Source organism: Nycticebus coucang, chromosome 12 (genome assembly GCF_027406575.1).
Source record: "Nycticebus coucang isolate mNycCou1 chromosome 12, mNycCou1.pri, whole genome shotgun sequence".
Taxonomy (NCBI): domain Eukaryota; kingdom Metazoa; phylum Chordata; class Mammalia; order Primates; family Lorisidae; genus Nycticebus; species Nycticebus coucang.
Window position 1 is genome coordinate 84184291 of NC_069791.1, and position 15748 is coordinate 84200038.

At 48.7% G+C, this 15748-nt stretch overlaps 1 protein-coding gene across 3 annotated transcripts in view; it reads right to left on the reverse strand.

Moving 5' to 3' along the window:
• Nucleotides 1-15748, reverse strand: part of IL4R (interleukin 4 receptor) — a 45722-nt gene that overhangs the window by 23374 nt on the left and 6600 nt on the right. Inside the window, exon 1 of one of the 3 annotated variants that reach the window (XM_053556289.1) lies at nt 11564-11749. The exons of 1 other annotated variant lie outside the window; for it this stretch is intronic. The gene's annotated coding sequence lies outside the window, so the exon portion shown is untranslated. One more of the 3 variants, XM_053556290.1, reaches the window with a different exon arrangement.

Here is a 15748-nt window from a genome sequence, read left to right on the forward strand (position 1 = left end):
ACTTAGAGTTTGAGGCATCCTGAGACTTGTAAAATGATTTCAGCTAAAAAAAGGAAAAAGATATTCTTAGTCCTAATACCCTGTTTCCCCGAAAATAAGACAGTGTCTTATTTTAAGGTGTGCTCCCAAAGATGCGCTAGGTCTTATTTTCAGGGGACGTCTTATCTTTCCTGTAAGTAGGTCTTATTTTCGGAGGATGTCTTATTTTCAGGAAAACAGGGTAGTAGGGGACTTGGCTAGCGCTCCAAAAATGGCAGACCCGTAACTAATACAACAACAACTTTGGTACTTTCTTTTTACAGCACAGAGGCATAACTAGTAGAGAAGTGATAGAAAAGAAGATTACTAGTATAAGATGCAGTGCAGTAAAGTTGTCTTTATCTGTCTTTGGATGGCTCTTCAAAAATGTTCTGAAAATTCGTATCTCTTTTTGACAAGCTCCTAGCACACCAGTGTCTGCAGCAGTGACTAACTCTGTGCGCCACGTGACAAAATGTACTCTCCGGAGGCAGACATCTGTGAAAAATCAGACCTCGGCAATGACCTTGAGTGCTAGGACATAAATAACTCCTGTGTCACTACCATTCCAATAATGGAATATGAGGCATAAATGGGTTAAGAAGAGTCTCTATCTTGTGGCGCTCAGCCTTCTTTTTCTTTGACATAGGAATGGCACTCGGATTAACCTCACAGGTGTGCTGCAAAGAAGAAAAGAGGTGCTGGGTCTGAAGCACTGAGCAGAGCATCTGGGGCACAGTCAGGGCTTGATGCCATCTCAGCAGCCCCAAACCCTGCTGGAAGCTCTCCAGTGCATCAGCCCACTTGAAGTACCTATACCCTTTCCACCTGGGCCCTGCACCCTTTCCACCTGGGCCCTGCACCCTTTCACCGGGGCCCTGCACCCCTTCCACCTGGGCCCTGTACCCTTTCACCTGGGCCCTGCACGCTTTCCACCTGGGCCCTGCACGCTTTCCACCTGAGCCCTGCACCCTTTCCACCTGAGCCCTGCACCCTTTCCAGCTGGGCCCTGCACCCTTTCCACCTGGGCCCTGCAGCCTTTCCACCTGGGCCCTGCACCCTTTCCAGCTGGGCCCTGCACCCTTTCCACCTGGGCCCTCCACGCTTTCCACCTGAGCCCTGCACCCTTTCCACCTGAGCCCTGCACCCTTTCCACCTGAGCCCTGCACCCTTTCCACCTGGGCCCTCCACGCTTTCCACCTGAGCCCTGCACCCTTTCCACCTGAGCCCTGCACCCTTTCCACCTGGGCCCTGTACCCTTTCCACCTGGGCCCTGCACGCTTTCCAGCTGGGCCCTGCACCCTTTCCACCTGGGCCCTGCACCCTTTCCACCTGGGCCCTGCACGCTTTCCAGCTGGGCCCTGCACCCTTTCCACCTGGGCCCTGCACCCTTTCCACTGGGGCCCTGCACCCTTTCCACCTGGGCCCTGCACCCTTTCCACCTGGGCCCTGCACGCTTTCCAGCTGGGCCCTGCACCCTTTCCACCTGGGCCCTGCACCCTTTCCACTGGGGCCCTGCACCCTTTCCACCTGGGCCCTGCACCCTTTCCACCTGGGCCCTGCACGCTTTCCAGCTTGGCCCTGCACCCTTTCCACCTGAGCCCTGCACCCTTTCCACCTGAGCCCTGCACCCTTTCCAGCTTGGCCCTGCACCCTTTCCACCTGGGCCCTGCACCCTTTCCACCTGGGCCCTGCACCCTTTCCACCTGAGCCCTGCACGCTTTCCACCTGGGCCCTGCACCCTTTCCACCTGAGCCCTGCACCCTTTCCAGCTGGGCCCTGCACCCTTTCCACCTGGGCCCTGCACCCTTTCCACCAGGGCCCTGCACCCTTTCCACCTGGGCCCTGCACCCTTTCCACCTGGGCCCTGTACCCTTTCCACTGGGGCCCTGCACCCTTTCCACCTGGGCCCTGCACCCTTTCCACCTGGGCCCTGCACCCTTTCCACCTGAGCCCTGCACCCTTTCCACCTGGGCCCTGCACCCTTTCCACGTGAGCCCTGCACCCTTTCCAGCTGGGCCCTGCACCCTTTCCACCGGGGCCCTGCACCCTTTCCACCTGGGCCCTGCACCCTTTCCACCTGGGCCCTGCACCCTTTCCACTGGGGCCCTGCACCCTTTCCACCTGAGCCCTGCACCCTTTCCACCTGGGCCCTGCACCCTTTCCACCTGAGCCCTGCACCCTTTCCACCTGGGCCCTGCACCCTTTCCACCTGAGCCCTGCACCCTTTCCACCTGGGCCCTGTACCCTTTCCACCTGGGCCCTGCACCCTTTCCACCTGAGCCCTGCACCCTTTCCACCTGGGCCCTGCACCCTTTCCACCTGAGCCCTGCATCCTTTCTACCTGGGCCCTGCACCCTTTCCAGCTGAGCCCTGCACCCTTTCCACCTGGGCCCTGCACCCTTTCCAGCTGAGCCCTGCACCCTTTCCACCTGGGCCCTGCACCCTTTCCACCTGAGCCCTGCACCCTTTCTACCTGGGCCCTGCACCCTTTCCACCTGAGCCCTGCACCCTTTCTACCTGGGCCCTGCACCCTTTCCACCTGAGCCCTGCACCCTTTCCAGCTGGGCCCTGCACCCTTTCCACCTGAGCCCTGCACCCTTTCCACTGAGGCCCTGCCTCCCAGCTCCACCCTGACCCTGCTTCCCTCTCTACCTGGGTCCATCTCCACCTGGACCCTACTTCCACCTATGCACCCCACTTTTGCTACCTACACTCCATTTCCTGCTGCTTCTAGAACACACCAAACTTATTCCTACATCCACACCTTTCTTTTCGCTGTCCCCTCCACCTGGAGTGCAGAGATCTTCTCATCCTTCTTTTCATATTCTCTCTCTCTCTCATATACACATGGGTCCTAACTTGTGATTCTTCAGCTGTACGATGGTCTGAAAATGATACATCTTCAATAGAACCTGTACTTTGAGTACCCACACAACATTCTGTTTTTAACTCTCAGCATAGTGTCCAATAATAACATGAGATATTCAACACTCTCTTATAAAACAAGCTTTGTGCTAGATGATTTTGCCCAACTGTAAGTTAATGTAAGTGTTCTGAGCATGTTTAAGGTACGTCAAGTGTAGTAGGTGTATTTTCAACTTACGATGGGTTTATTGGGACATAACACTATAGTTAGGTCAAGGATCCTGTGTCTATGAGACAGACAGACACACTTATGCCTCTACTGTGAAAAAAATTACCCCTAATACTTCAGCGTGTGTATCCGAAAAAATGAGGACAACATTCTCTACATAGCCACAATATAACCATCAAAGTCAGGAAATTAACTTATCACTGCCATCTAATCCACAGACCCTATTTACCTGTTGCTAATTGCCTCAACGATGACTTTTCTAAGTCCAGGATCATTCACTGCATTTTACCACTGTGTTGTCCTAGCGCCCAGGTCTTGGCTTCTAAATACCAAACTGCAGTGAAAGGAACTTTCATTCAGAGTTCCTTAAAGAAATGGCTGATTCCAGGAGAAAGTAAAGTACCAAGTAAGCCTGAAATTCTTATGCCAGAAAGTAAGAAAGCGCTCAAAGAATGACAGGGATATGTTAGAAAGGACGCAGGAGCTAGCCTGAATTGGTCAAAATGGGCATAATTAGAGCATCAAAATAAATACTACATAAATAAATAAACCAACTGTAAACCTTAAAGTCTAGGACTCTGTCATGACATAGATGAATAAATGGAAGAGAAGTGAAAGCTCTATTTCACTATAGCAGCCTTAGAGTATCTCCCTGAAAACTATAATTAATTATTTATTAAGAGTCAAAATACATATGAGCTTTACAATTCATAAATCTAGCAGACACCTTAACCAAGTGATCCAAGCTAACCACCCAGAACAGGCCCAATCAGTGCCATGAGCTCTCTGTGTGCCCCGAGAAGAGCAACAGTGTCACTTCTCTGATGTTCCTGCCAAAGATGCATAAATCATTAGGAATCATCGAACAAACCTAAACTGCGAGACAGTCTGCAAAGGAACTGGCCTATATTCTTCCAAAACTGTCATGGCTGCAAAAGACAAGGAAAGTGTCACAGAACTGTTCCTTTTAAAATTGTTTGCCATCCCAAGGGCCAGCATCTGTCTCCTTCACTGACTAGACATTCCCCTAGGGGGAGGCGTGCTCAAAGCCCACACTCAGGACCCATCTTCCGGGATGAGAGTTGCAGTGAAGATTGAGGGAGGAGGAGTAGGGTAGTGGGTGCCTGACACCGGTTTCCTCTGCAGAGTCCCAGTGACTTTCACTCTCACAAGTTCACAGATGCTCACAGCATCCTGTGGCAGAGATACCAAAGGTGTCCCTTTAGCCTCAGTTTTGAATACAGAAAAACAGAGACGCTAAGATGTCTACCCAAGGTCACACAGCAAAAGGGCTTTTAAAGTAAAGTCCTCCAAAGGGAGTCAAATAACCCTGTGAGGGTTGATTACAACATCCCAGCACCCAGCCAGGGTTGCGCGCTTTGATCCGTTGTGGAGGACACACCCAGACACGTGCATGCCCGCACATGCACACACGTATACACATACACACGCACACTGGGTAGTTTCTCAGGATGCGTGGGCGCTGCATTTCAGGGAAATCATGCCACAGATGCAGCGAGAAAAGAGGCCTCCCTGCACCTCAGAGGGAACAAATGACAAAGATGCAGAAGAGGAAGGAATTAGCAGGAGTAATTGCCAGGTGGTCCTCATCAAGCACACAGCAGGAGACCAATGCAAGTTCATACTCCGAATCCGACATGTTGGAAGGGTGATAGTGGTTACTCGCTTAGCTCAACTGCCAACCTAGATAGGGATACCTTGCAAATACCCTGACTCTGACATGTTGCCAGTTCCTGCTTCCATCCCTCCATGGACAGACCACTCACCCCCAGGTCAGAGCTGCGCGAGCCTGACTACTGGAAACAGCTTCCTTACATTGAGCCAAGGCTTTGTGTGAACAAAATGCTGCTTGTCCAGCACTTATATTACACCCGACACTTTGCCAAGTTCTTTAGAATCCACCCAAGAATCCTGCCAAACAGGTTGTTATCCCTACTTTCCAGGTAAGGAAACTAAGGATAGAGAGGTCAAGTCACTTGCCCACCAGGTCCCATAGCTGGCAAGAGGGCAGAGCTAGGCTCAGCGTCCGTAGCTCAGTGGTTAGGGCACCGGCCACGTACACCAGGGCTGGGGGGGTTTGAACCTGGCCTGGACCTGCTAAACAAACAAACAAAATCTCTGGGCGCCTGTAGTCCTAGCTACTCGGGAGGCTGAGGTAAGAGAATTGCTTGAGCCCAAGAGCCCAAGAGCCCAAGAGTTTGAGGTTGCTGTAAGCTGTGACGTTACAGCGCTCTACAGAGGGCGACAAAGTGAGACTATCTCAAAAAAAAAAAAAAGAGGGAGAGCTAGAATCAGAACCCAGGTAGGTCTGTCTGTTTTGAGCCCAAGCCTACTCCAATATCAGTTCCTTGGACTTCTAGAACTACAGGCTGAATCCAACAAGATGAAATGAAACAAGTTGGGAAGAGCTGGCCACCCTGCTTGTCAATTTCAAACATCAGTTGTCCAAGCACAGGACCAGAAAGCCTGACTGAGCAGCAGAAAAGGCCTGGGGATTTTACCGTCCACAAAATTCCCGTGAGCCAACTGTGAGCCAGAAGCTTAAAAAAAAAAAAGTCACCTGAGGTCCCATTAACAAAGTTCTGAGATCCAGGACAAGAGTGGTAGCAGTGCCCAACCACACCCACGCTCTACAGATTTCTGCCCTTTGGAAGAAAATACTCCTGTGATGACAACCAACACCGAGAGGGCCTGAGCAACCCAGAGAAACTAGAAAAGGCTCTACCTAAAATGTTCTGCCTTCCTTCATCTGGCAGCCTCATCACTCACTTAACAAACACACAGTATTTACCACATGCCAAGTCTTCTTCTAAACTTCTTGTGTGTATGAACTCATTTAATACTCAATGAAATAGGTACCATTATTTCTCCTATTTTCAGATGAGGAAACAGAAGCAGAAAGGTTAAGTGATTTGCCTCACATTGCACAGCAGTGATAGTCCTGGGGTTTGAACCCAGCACTTATGCTCTAGAGAGCCCATTTAGAAGCCAAAGTCCCTGAAGTTTTGGGGTCCCTGATCCATCTAAGCATCTGATGCAAACTCCAAACCCTCTTTCTAGCGAAGAGCACACATTTAATACTGCATTCCATTTTAGGAGTTCACAGAACCTCTGCAGCTCATGTGAGGATTCTAGGTCAAAGGCCCCTCCTCTAAATAGTGGGCAGATTTTGAACATCTTTGAGCAATGGAGTGTAGAATTTCTCAAAAACTCATCCTAGGGCTAAGAGAAGCTCACAGGTGGAGGTAGTTAGAAGTCACTACAGACCAGGTCACCCTGACTCTTCTCCAGTGTCGAAGCCAGTGTCATTTTACGTCTAAATCGAGGCCATGAACTGCCAGCTCACACCATTCAATCACATGGGCTCCTGAAGGGCTTCTTCATCTGGGGGGAGAGGGAGGGGCTGGAGGCAAGCAGAGGCTGGGGGTTGGGGTGTCACAGATCCTTAGGGGTCCACGGCTGATTAAAGAGGAGCATCTCTGACTCTGAACACAATCCAGGCCCCGAGGGGAAAGAAGCCAATTCCAAAAGAGCACAGGCTGTATGACTCTATTTATGTAACATTCTTGAGGTCACAAAACTATGGAAATGGAAAACAGACTAGCAGTTGCCAAGGGTTGGGGGGGTGGGCAGGAAGGGAGTTGGGTGTGGCTATAAAAGGCCAACACAGGGATCCTCCTGACGACAGAGCTATGCTATTCCCAACTATGGTGGGGGACACCAAACCTACCCAACGCGATAAAACTGGCATAGAACTGAACATACACACCCAGGCACATAGGAACAGGCAAATGAATACAGGTGAACCAGGGCAAATTGGAACAAGGTCATGGGTTGTATCAATGTCAATATCCTGGCTATGATATTGTTCTATAGATTTGTAGGATATAGACCTTGGGGGAAACTGAGAGAATAGGGGGTCTCTGTTATTTCTTAACAACTGCATGCGAATCTACAATTATCTGAAAAATAAAGTTTAAGAAAGTGGAAAAAAAAATCCAAGCCCCTTAGGAGTCTTTGCAACAGAAACACTTCAGAAGCCTTCTCTGATGGCACCCCCATAATCTAATGAGGGCCCTTCCCTGAAACTTCTTGTCATTGCAACATGTTTCTTCCTGTCACACTACTTATCACCATCTCTAATCAGATTAGTGAGGTTATATATGTGAATGTTTATTTTATTTCAGGATGCAGATGGCATAGAAAGAAATATGTGAGGGCAGCGCCTGTGGCTCAGTCGGTAAGGCGCCGGCCCCATATACCGAGGGTGGCGGGTTCAAACCCGGCCCTGGCTGAACTGCAAACCAAAAAAATAGCCGGGCGTTGTGGCGGGCGCCTGTAGTCCCAGCTACTTGGGAGGCTGAGGCAAGAGAATCGCTTAAGCCCAGGAGTTGGAGGTTGCTGTGAGCTGTATGATGCCATGGCACTCTACCGAGGGCGATAAAGTGAGACTCTGTCTCTAAAAAAAAAATAAAAATAAAAAATAAAAAAATAATAATAAAAAAATAAAAAAAGAAAGAAATATGTGACTCCAAATATGTTTTTAACTTCCCTACATAGGTACATGCCATAAAAAATAGAAAGCAGGCAAAAGTCTAGAAAAAGATAGCAATCTACATTACAAAGGGTTTGTAGCCTTAATTTATAAAGAGATCTTACAAATCAATAAGACAAACATCCCTTTAAGAAAAAGAGACAAAGGACATAAATGGTTCACAAGAGAAGTGTATCATAGAAGGAAGATGTGAAATGGCCACACTCAATATGCTACTAGTTGCTGATGTGGGGACTGTAAAGATAACCTGTAATTTAAACTATGTATTTGTTTATACATATGTGTGTTTGTCTTCTCCTGTGAGAATGTTAAGTCCCATGAGAGCAAAGCATTATGTCGGCTCATTGCCTTGGCCCTAGGGCCTAAAATATGCCCAGCATGTGTTCCATAAACATCCGTTAAAATTCAGCAATAACAAATTCAATAATCTATTTTTAAACACAGACTTGGTACTAAGCTTTTAGTACTCATAATAATCGCATCTAATGCTTATTCTGTGCCTGGCACTGTTCTAAGTGCTTACACAATGTCGTCAACAATTTAGTTCTCCCAGCAACGCTATGAGGACATTAACATCTCCATTTTACAGATGGAGAGACTGAAAGTTACTGGAGGGTTCTGAGCAAAGAAGTGACATGATGAGGCCCGTGGGTCACGGGCAGAAGGACAGAAGGTTAGAGGAGCTACTGACCACAGAGTAGAATTTGAACTCAGGCATCCATGAGTTCAAATCATTCAGCATCCATGTGCTTAACCTCTGCATTTGCTGCCTCTTGAAATGCAGTTCCTGAGGCCCTGGGACTCTGGTCAGGGAAGCACCACTGGCCTGAACCCCAAAAAAGAGCAAGTGACAAGGGTCAGGGAAGCACCACTGGCCTGAACCCCCAAAAAGAGCAAGTGACAAGGCCAAGGTCACAGAGTTAGGAAACAGGCAAAATTGGCGAAAGCTGGAAACAGGAAGTGAACAGAAGCACCTAGACTGGGGAAACACACCTGCTGGCATGAAAACATCTTTAACTCGTTGCTTTAAAAAAATTGAGGGGGCCAAGTGCAATGACTCACACCTGTAATCCTAGCACTCTGGGAGGCCGAGGCAGGTGGATTGCCTGAGCTCACAGGTTCAAGACCAGCTTGAGCAAGAATAAGACTCCATCTCTAAAAATAGCTAGGAGTTATGGTCCCAGCTATTCAGGAGGCTGAAGCAAGAGAATTGCTTGAGACCAAGAGTCTGAGGTTGCTGTAAGCTATGATGCCACAGCACTCTACTGAGGGTGACAAAATGAGATCCTGTCTCAATAAATAAATAAAATAAAAAATTGCGGTTGGGGGGTGGGCTAAGTAGTGAGTCCTGAAATGTCAGAAACCAGCAGCAGTTTGGAAGTGAGCTGGCAGGACTCTCCCCGAGCCCAGAGGGATGTACAAGCTTCCTCCTCTTCTTTCTTCTTGGCTGAAAATCCACTTTGAAGGAGGGGCTGGTTCTGCAGACAGGAGGTGGTCAGCCCTGTGACAAGTGGCATGTGGAGAAGAAGCCAGGGACAGTGGGGTTGCAGAGCGTCCAGAGCCACTGACCCCTGAAACTTCACCATCGAAGCTGACCAGAAAGAACAGCACCAGTGGTGCAATCAGTTAGCACACTTACAAGAAGCGGGCCTGGAGCTTCCTCTGGCCTCTGGGACAGCTGGGCTACTCTGGCAGAGAGCCAGGGACACACTTCTCTGTGGGCAGTAGCCTTCCCATAACTGGGATTTCCAGAACTGGCAGCCACATCAGCAGCTCCGCCCTTGACAGGGAGATAAGCTGGACCAGGGACCCAGAATGACCTGGGTTCTCCCTGCCTTACACCACAGAGAGCTGGCTCTGCTGTCACAGGAGCAAGTGTCAGCCACCTGTGCCAATAGACCCCACAAGCCTCCTTGTGGGCCTGCTGTGGCTCTCTAGTGCCCCTTGATCACGCCCTAGTGTATTCTGGCTGCAGATGCTTTCCGAGTGTTATGTACCAGCTGTTACAGATGCAACCGGGCCATTCATTCACTCATTCCTTTCTTCTTTTCACAGATATTTGAGTGAGGTAGAAAGTTACTGGAGGGTTCTGAGCAAAGAAGTGGCATGATGAGGCCCGTGGGTCACCAGGGCAGAAGCAGAGACCAGTGAGGTGCACCGCCCAGGGAGAGGCTCGGGGCTCACTGGGCTGAGGGGTGGGACTGGCATCAGGGCTGAATTCTGGATCTGAGTGGAGCTCATGGGGCTGCTGGGGGTGGATGAGAGAGCAGGAGTCAAGAATGACAGAATGACTCCTGGCCATTACCAAATGGGCTGAACTCGGACTGTGGTGGGAGGTGGATGGGAAACAGGTCATCAGCAAGTGCAGGAGGCCATTAGGGACAGGCAGGAGACCCTTCCCTCTGGGGGAGGGAAAGGAAGGAAGAAAGCAAAGCAGAGAGGGAGGGATTAGGATTGTCAAATCCAAACGTACTGGGGGCTGAGGGAGGGCAGGGAGTACATCAGCCGGGTGCTGCATACAGCAGGCACTCAATAAATGGTCACGTGCATTTTACTTTATTCTTCAACACTTTACACAGTGCTTTCCTGGTACCAGACACTGGTCTAGGTGCTTAAAGACCTCCTGATGAGAAAAGTACAATTATTAAACTCATGTTACAGATTGTGAGGGCTCTTGTGGGGGTGGGGATGAGCAAAGATGAATAACCAGACAGGAGGGAGGGTCTAGCCCACTTCCTGCCTTAGAAGCTGGGCCCTCAGCCAGTGGGTATGAGGGGGAGAAAGGGTGGCTGGGGAGGTCAGCAGGGCCAGGGACAGCTCTGTTTGCTGAGCAACAGTGACAGACTCAGCCTCTGTCCCCAGGGCAATGGGAAGCCACCGAAGGAGACTGATGAGAGCAGTGCTGCGGAAGTTGGTAAAGAGGGGCAGGGGTGTGCCTGCCTGGGAAAGGAGGTGGCAGGCGTGGGCGATGACCCATGCAGGGGTAGGTGACACAGAAGAAAGTGGCCTCAGCCAGGATGGTGGGGAGGACGGTGGGGACCCTCACCTTGATGAAGAGCTGGGAAGAGGAACAGACCTGCCGGGGAACACCACACGCTGAAGCACAAGGGGCTTATGCAGACAAGGGCCTTGTCTGAAAAGGACAAGGAAGGCTGGACACATGACCGCCTTCACAGGACAGAAGACAGCCAGATCATCTCCAGAGCGGGGCACTGTCTTGAGGTCAGCTGTCATCACATGTCAATGGCCACTTAATGGCAATATGGACACTCATGCTGTCTGCATAAATACTGACAAATTCTGGCTCAGAGTCCCCTCACACACCCTAAGGCATGCACCATCTCAGCCACCCCAGGAGAGCTGACCTCCAGAGAGCTAGTTATTATTGCTCACTATCATGAGTAATAAGATAGTGGCCTCTGCCGTCAGAGCGCTGATTTGATTCTCTTTCAGTGACAGCCCAGTGGGCCTCCTTCCCGATGTCCACAAAAGTCAACACAATTGTCCCTGCATATCCCCAGTTCCTCCAGCCCTTATAGGCCATGCCCTGGGCCCTTCTGCCCAGACTGTCTCACATCTCCCCAACTAGAGGCAGCTTCACTCACCAGCCTCAGCTGACTCAGGAGCACTTGACACACACTTGACTCTCGCTGATTCATATAACACTGACACTACCCCGAGGGTCATTGCAGATGCAGTTAATACCATCCCCATTGTACAGACAGAGAAACTGAAGCCCAGAGAGGTATAAGAACCTACCTAAGGATGCACAGCTAGTAAGTGCTGGGGCCAGGATTTGAAACCAGGCCTTCTAGCTCTGGAGTCCATGGTACAGCGCCTGACACAGAAGAAGCAGACATAAATCCACTCACTTTTTATACACATCACTGTTTGCTTCTTCCAGCAAGCTCAGTATGGAAGGTGTGGTCAAATGTCCCCTCCGCCCAGAGAAGAAACTGAGGCTCAGGAGATTCAGAGATGGTCTGAGGTGACAGAGTAGGAAGTAGCCAAGCCAGGATTTGCCCTGTCACTGTTTACCCAAACTTCACCAGTGCACTTTTCTCTACAGAGACCTGGACTTTGTCCCCTGGGCAAACCCAAAGCCAGGACAACACGTTGGCACAGATAAGAACTTCCTGTTCACTTTCTGTCTGCAGACAGAAGGGTGTGTAGTGCTTCCCTTTGTCTCACTCCAAAACACTACTAGATGGACAGGTCACACAGACACGGTGTATCTAAGACACAGAAGCCTAACTCTCCACCTAAGTGCACACTCCACGCTGACTGGCTGGAGTGTGACATGGCAAACTGGGATCTACTCGGAGCCACAGTCTCTTCATCTGTGCAATGGGAATAGGACCACCGCCTCACTGGGTGGTTGCGAGGAGGTAAAGAGCCCAGGGCTGGGCGGGAGAGACCTGGGATAGTGTTAATGGAGGAGGTGGCAAAGGCTTATCTCAGAGCACCAAGAAAACTCTTCAAGACCTGAAGCAAATGACAGCTGTCAGGGCAGCACAGATGGGTGGTCATAGGTTCAAGCTGAGTAAAGGAGGCGTGGCTCAAAAAAGCAAAACTGTCTGAATCCATTTATGTAACATTCAAAAGGAGACAATTGATCTTGAGGTTGGAAGTCAGAACAGTGGCCTTGGAGGACAGGACTGTGATCTAGCAGTGGCAGGAGGGGTCCTTTTTGGGAAGCCGGTCATGTTTTGTTTCTTGATTGGGTCACATGCATGTGTTTATTTTGTGAAAATCCACAAAGTGTCATTTGTCTGTGCACGTCTGCACATATGTGGTGATAAAAAGGTAAAGAAACAAAATGGACAAGAGGGAAGGGAGAGAGCAGAGGCTGCAATCTAGGCAGAGATCTCAGAACCACCAATCCTCAGGGCAGGTGGGACCTTCCAAAGGTCCCTTAGCCCCCTCTCCATGACACCTGAGTTGCCCAGGCCACTCCAGGGGGCCACTGACTCTCTGCTTCCCTGCCTCCAGCCCATAGGCAACTCTCTTGTGGTCACAGAGAGCATCTTTTCTGGAGTAAACTCTAATACTAAGCAGGGGTCCTCAAACTTTTTAAACAGGGGGCCAGTTCACTGTCCCTCAGACCCTTGGAGGGCCGGACTATAGTTTAAAAAGAAAACCATGAACAAATTCCTATGCACACTACACATATCTTATTTGAAGTAAAAAAACAAAACGAGAACAAGTACAATCACACCGCCTCATGTGGCCCGTGGGCTGCAGTTTGAGGATCCCTGCAAGAGGATGTCGATGCATGACCTAGGTGAGTAGAGGGGACAAGTGGCAAACACGTGCCCTGCCCTACAGAACAGCTGCCACTCTGCTCTGGTAGCATTTTTGTCATGTGAAAATGAAGCCTTGGTTTTTGCCAGGTCTTTTGATTTTTCAAAAGAAGCTAGAGATCGGGTGGCGCCTGTGGCTCAAGCGGCTAAGGCGCCAGCCATATACACCAGAGCTGGTGGGTTTGTATACAGCCCAGACCTGCCAACCAACTACAACCAACAAATAGCCGGGCGTTGTGGCGGGCGCCTGTAGTCCCAGCTACTTGGGAGGTGGAGGCAAGAGAATCGCTTAAGCCCAGGAGTTGGAGGTTGCTGTGAGCTGTGATGCCACAGCACTCTACCCAGGGCAACAGCTTGAGGCTCTGTCTCAAAAAACAAAAAAAAAGGAGCAGCTAGAAATCCAGATCTTTATGTGTGTTATCCTGATTCTTAAATGCTGGAAACTAATTCCATTTTTATGGCACACCGCCATGGCCCTGAAGTCCCACATTTGTGGTCTCCATCTGGTTCACAGTCACCAGCTGGTGTCCTGGGCAGGGGCCAACTGTCCTGAAACTCCAGGGGAGCCCCGACAAGAGGGAAAAGAGCAACAGATGGAACCCCCTCACCTACCCCAAGCACCAAAGCCTTCAAAGGAGAAAGAAACCTTAAGTTCCTCCAGCACAGGGACCATGTCTCACTCATGTCTCGTGGTGAGGAGGCAGCCACCCACTGGTGGCTAAAAGAAGTTACTGGCTGTCTCATCAAGCTTTCACCCTCACTGGGACCTTTGTACATGCCATTCTCACTGCCTGGAATGGTAGGCAGTTTTATACCCAATGACTAAACTGTGCAAGCTTGGTACAGTGGTTACGGTGCCAGCCACATATACCGAGGTTGGTGGGTTTGAACCCGGCTTGGACCAGCTAAAACAACAAGGACGACTGCCACAACCACAAAAAAAAAAAAAAAGAAAGAAAGAAAGAAAAAACTGTGCACGGGACATTCGCAATGCCTTTCATATTCATTATCATATTTGTTTTCCACAAAAAAACCAAGGGAAAGGCAGGACGAGTCACACCCTCATTTTATGCATGAAGAAATTGATGCCCCATGATCATATCGATGTACACAGCTATGATTTAATAAAAAAAAAAAAAAAGAGAAAGAAATTGAGGCCCAGACAGGGAAGAGGACTTGCCCAAGCTTATGGTTGTAGAACAGAGACTGCAATGCAAGTTTTGGTGTTGTTTTTAAACAACATCTGGCTCATTAGTATGGGAATATTAATATCAAATAATACAGAATTGAAGACATTGAAATATTAAAAGAGAGAAATGTGGGTATGTTACACTGATAAAATGAGCAATTCACCAAAAAGTTACAAACATCACAAACCCATGTTCTATTCCTAGGAGTATGCACCTAATGACATAGCTTAAAAAATAAAGCAAAACCTTACAGAAACGTGAGGAGAAATTAACAGATCCTCCACTATAGTGGGAAATAAACCAAGTAGAGAAAAACCTGGAGCATATAAAATATAATAGCTAGCTTGATATGATAGATATATTTCTATAACTTTATACTCAGCAAAAAATATACATTCTTTTCAAATGCAAGAGGAAAAAAATGACCATAAAATATTACAAAGAAGAGCTCAACAAATTCTCTACCACTGTAATCATAGATATATGATGACCACATACATTGATTGCAATGACTACAATGACCACATTTAAAATAATAAAGAGAACTTTTAAAAATGCCATCTCAAAAGTTTAAAAAGCATATGACACTTTTAAGTATCTCTTAAAATGAAAACCAAAAGGGAAATTACAAACTATTTTAGCAGTGAATAATGTTGTATAACAACACTTGTGATATGAAGCCAATACTCATAGAAAAAAGTACACCCATTTGGCTTGAAGTAGCTTTATTAGAAAACTGAAAATAACTGTCACCCTCAGTTATTTTCAGGAATTTCAGAATGGAAGAAACTGACTGGTAACAGCTCATGCAAAAGAGAGACATGGAGGTTTTAGGTGACGAACCCAATATGAGCTCTCAGTGGGATGTGGCTACTACTAGTATAATTGCAGGTTGTATCAACAGAAGTATTGGTTTCCAGATCCAAGGAGGTGATAGTCTGCCTTTCTCCCTGACCAAGCAGGCTATAGGGGAGGCCAAGGGCTTTATGTGGGACTCTGACCAATTGAATTATGTCTAAAGCCAGAAAAATTAGTAACTTTCTGCATCAGGGAGAATAGCTGAAATAACTATGGTCGTATAGTCTAAACAGGAGAGACATCTTACTGGAGTTGGAGGGGCAAAACCAGAGCCAAAAGTGGAAGCTCCTGGAAAGCTAATTTGGCTAAATCTCAGGAAAGATTTTCTCCCAATTAGAGCTGCCCAGCTATGAAAATACAGCTTCTGGAAGGAATACGCTCCATCTCTAGAAGGAAGACTCTCAGAAGGCTGTGGCTCTGTGGGCTTGGAGGGCTGCCCAGACTAGAGATCTGCAGTCTCTCCTCCCTGGAGAAGTTCAGTCTCCTGAAAAGGCACAACACTACCTCTGCCTGCTTCAGGAAAACCTTAGGCTTCCCCTAAATTCTCCAAAATGGTCCTCAATGACTATGCTCCATTATTTCGGACCAAGATATGTAGTTCTAGGGTCAGGCACGGTAGCTTGCACCTGTAATCTTGCACTCTGGGAGGCCAAGGTGGATGGGTTGCCTGAGCTCAGGAGTGAGACCAGCCTGAACAAGAGCCAGA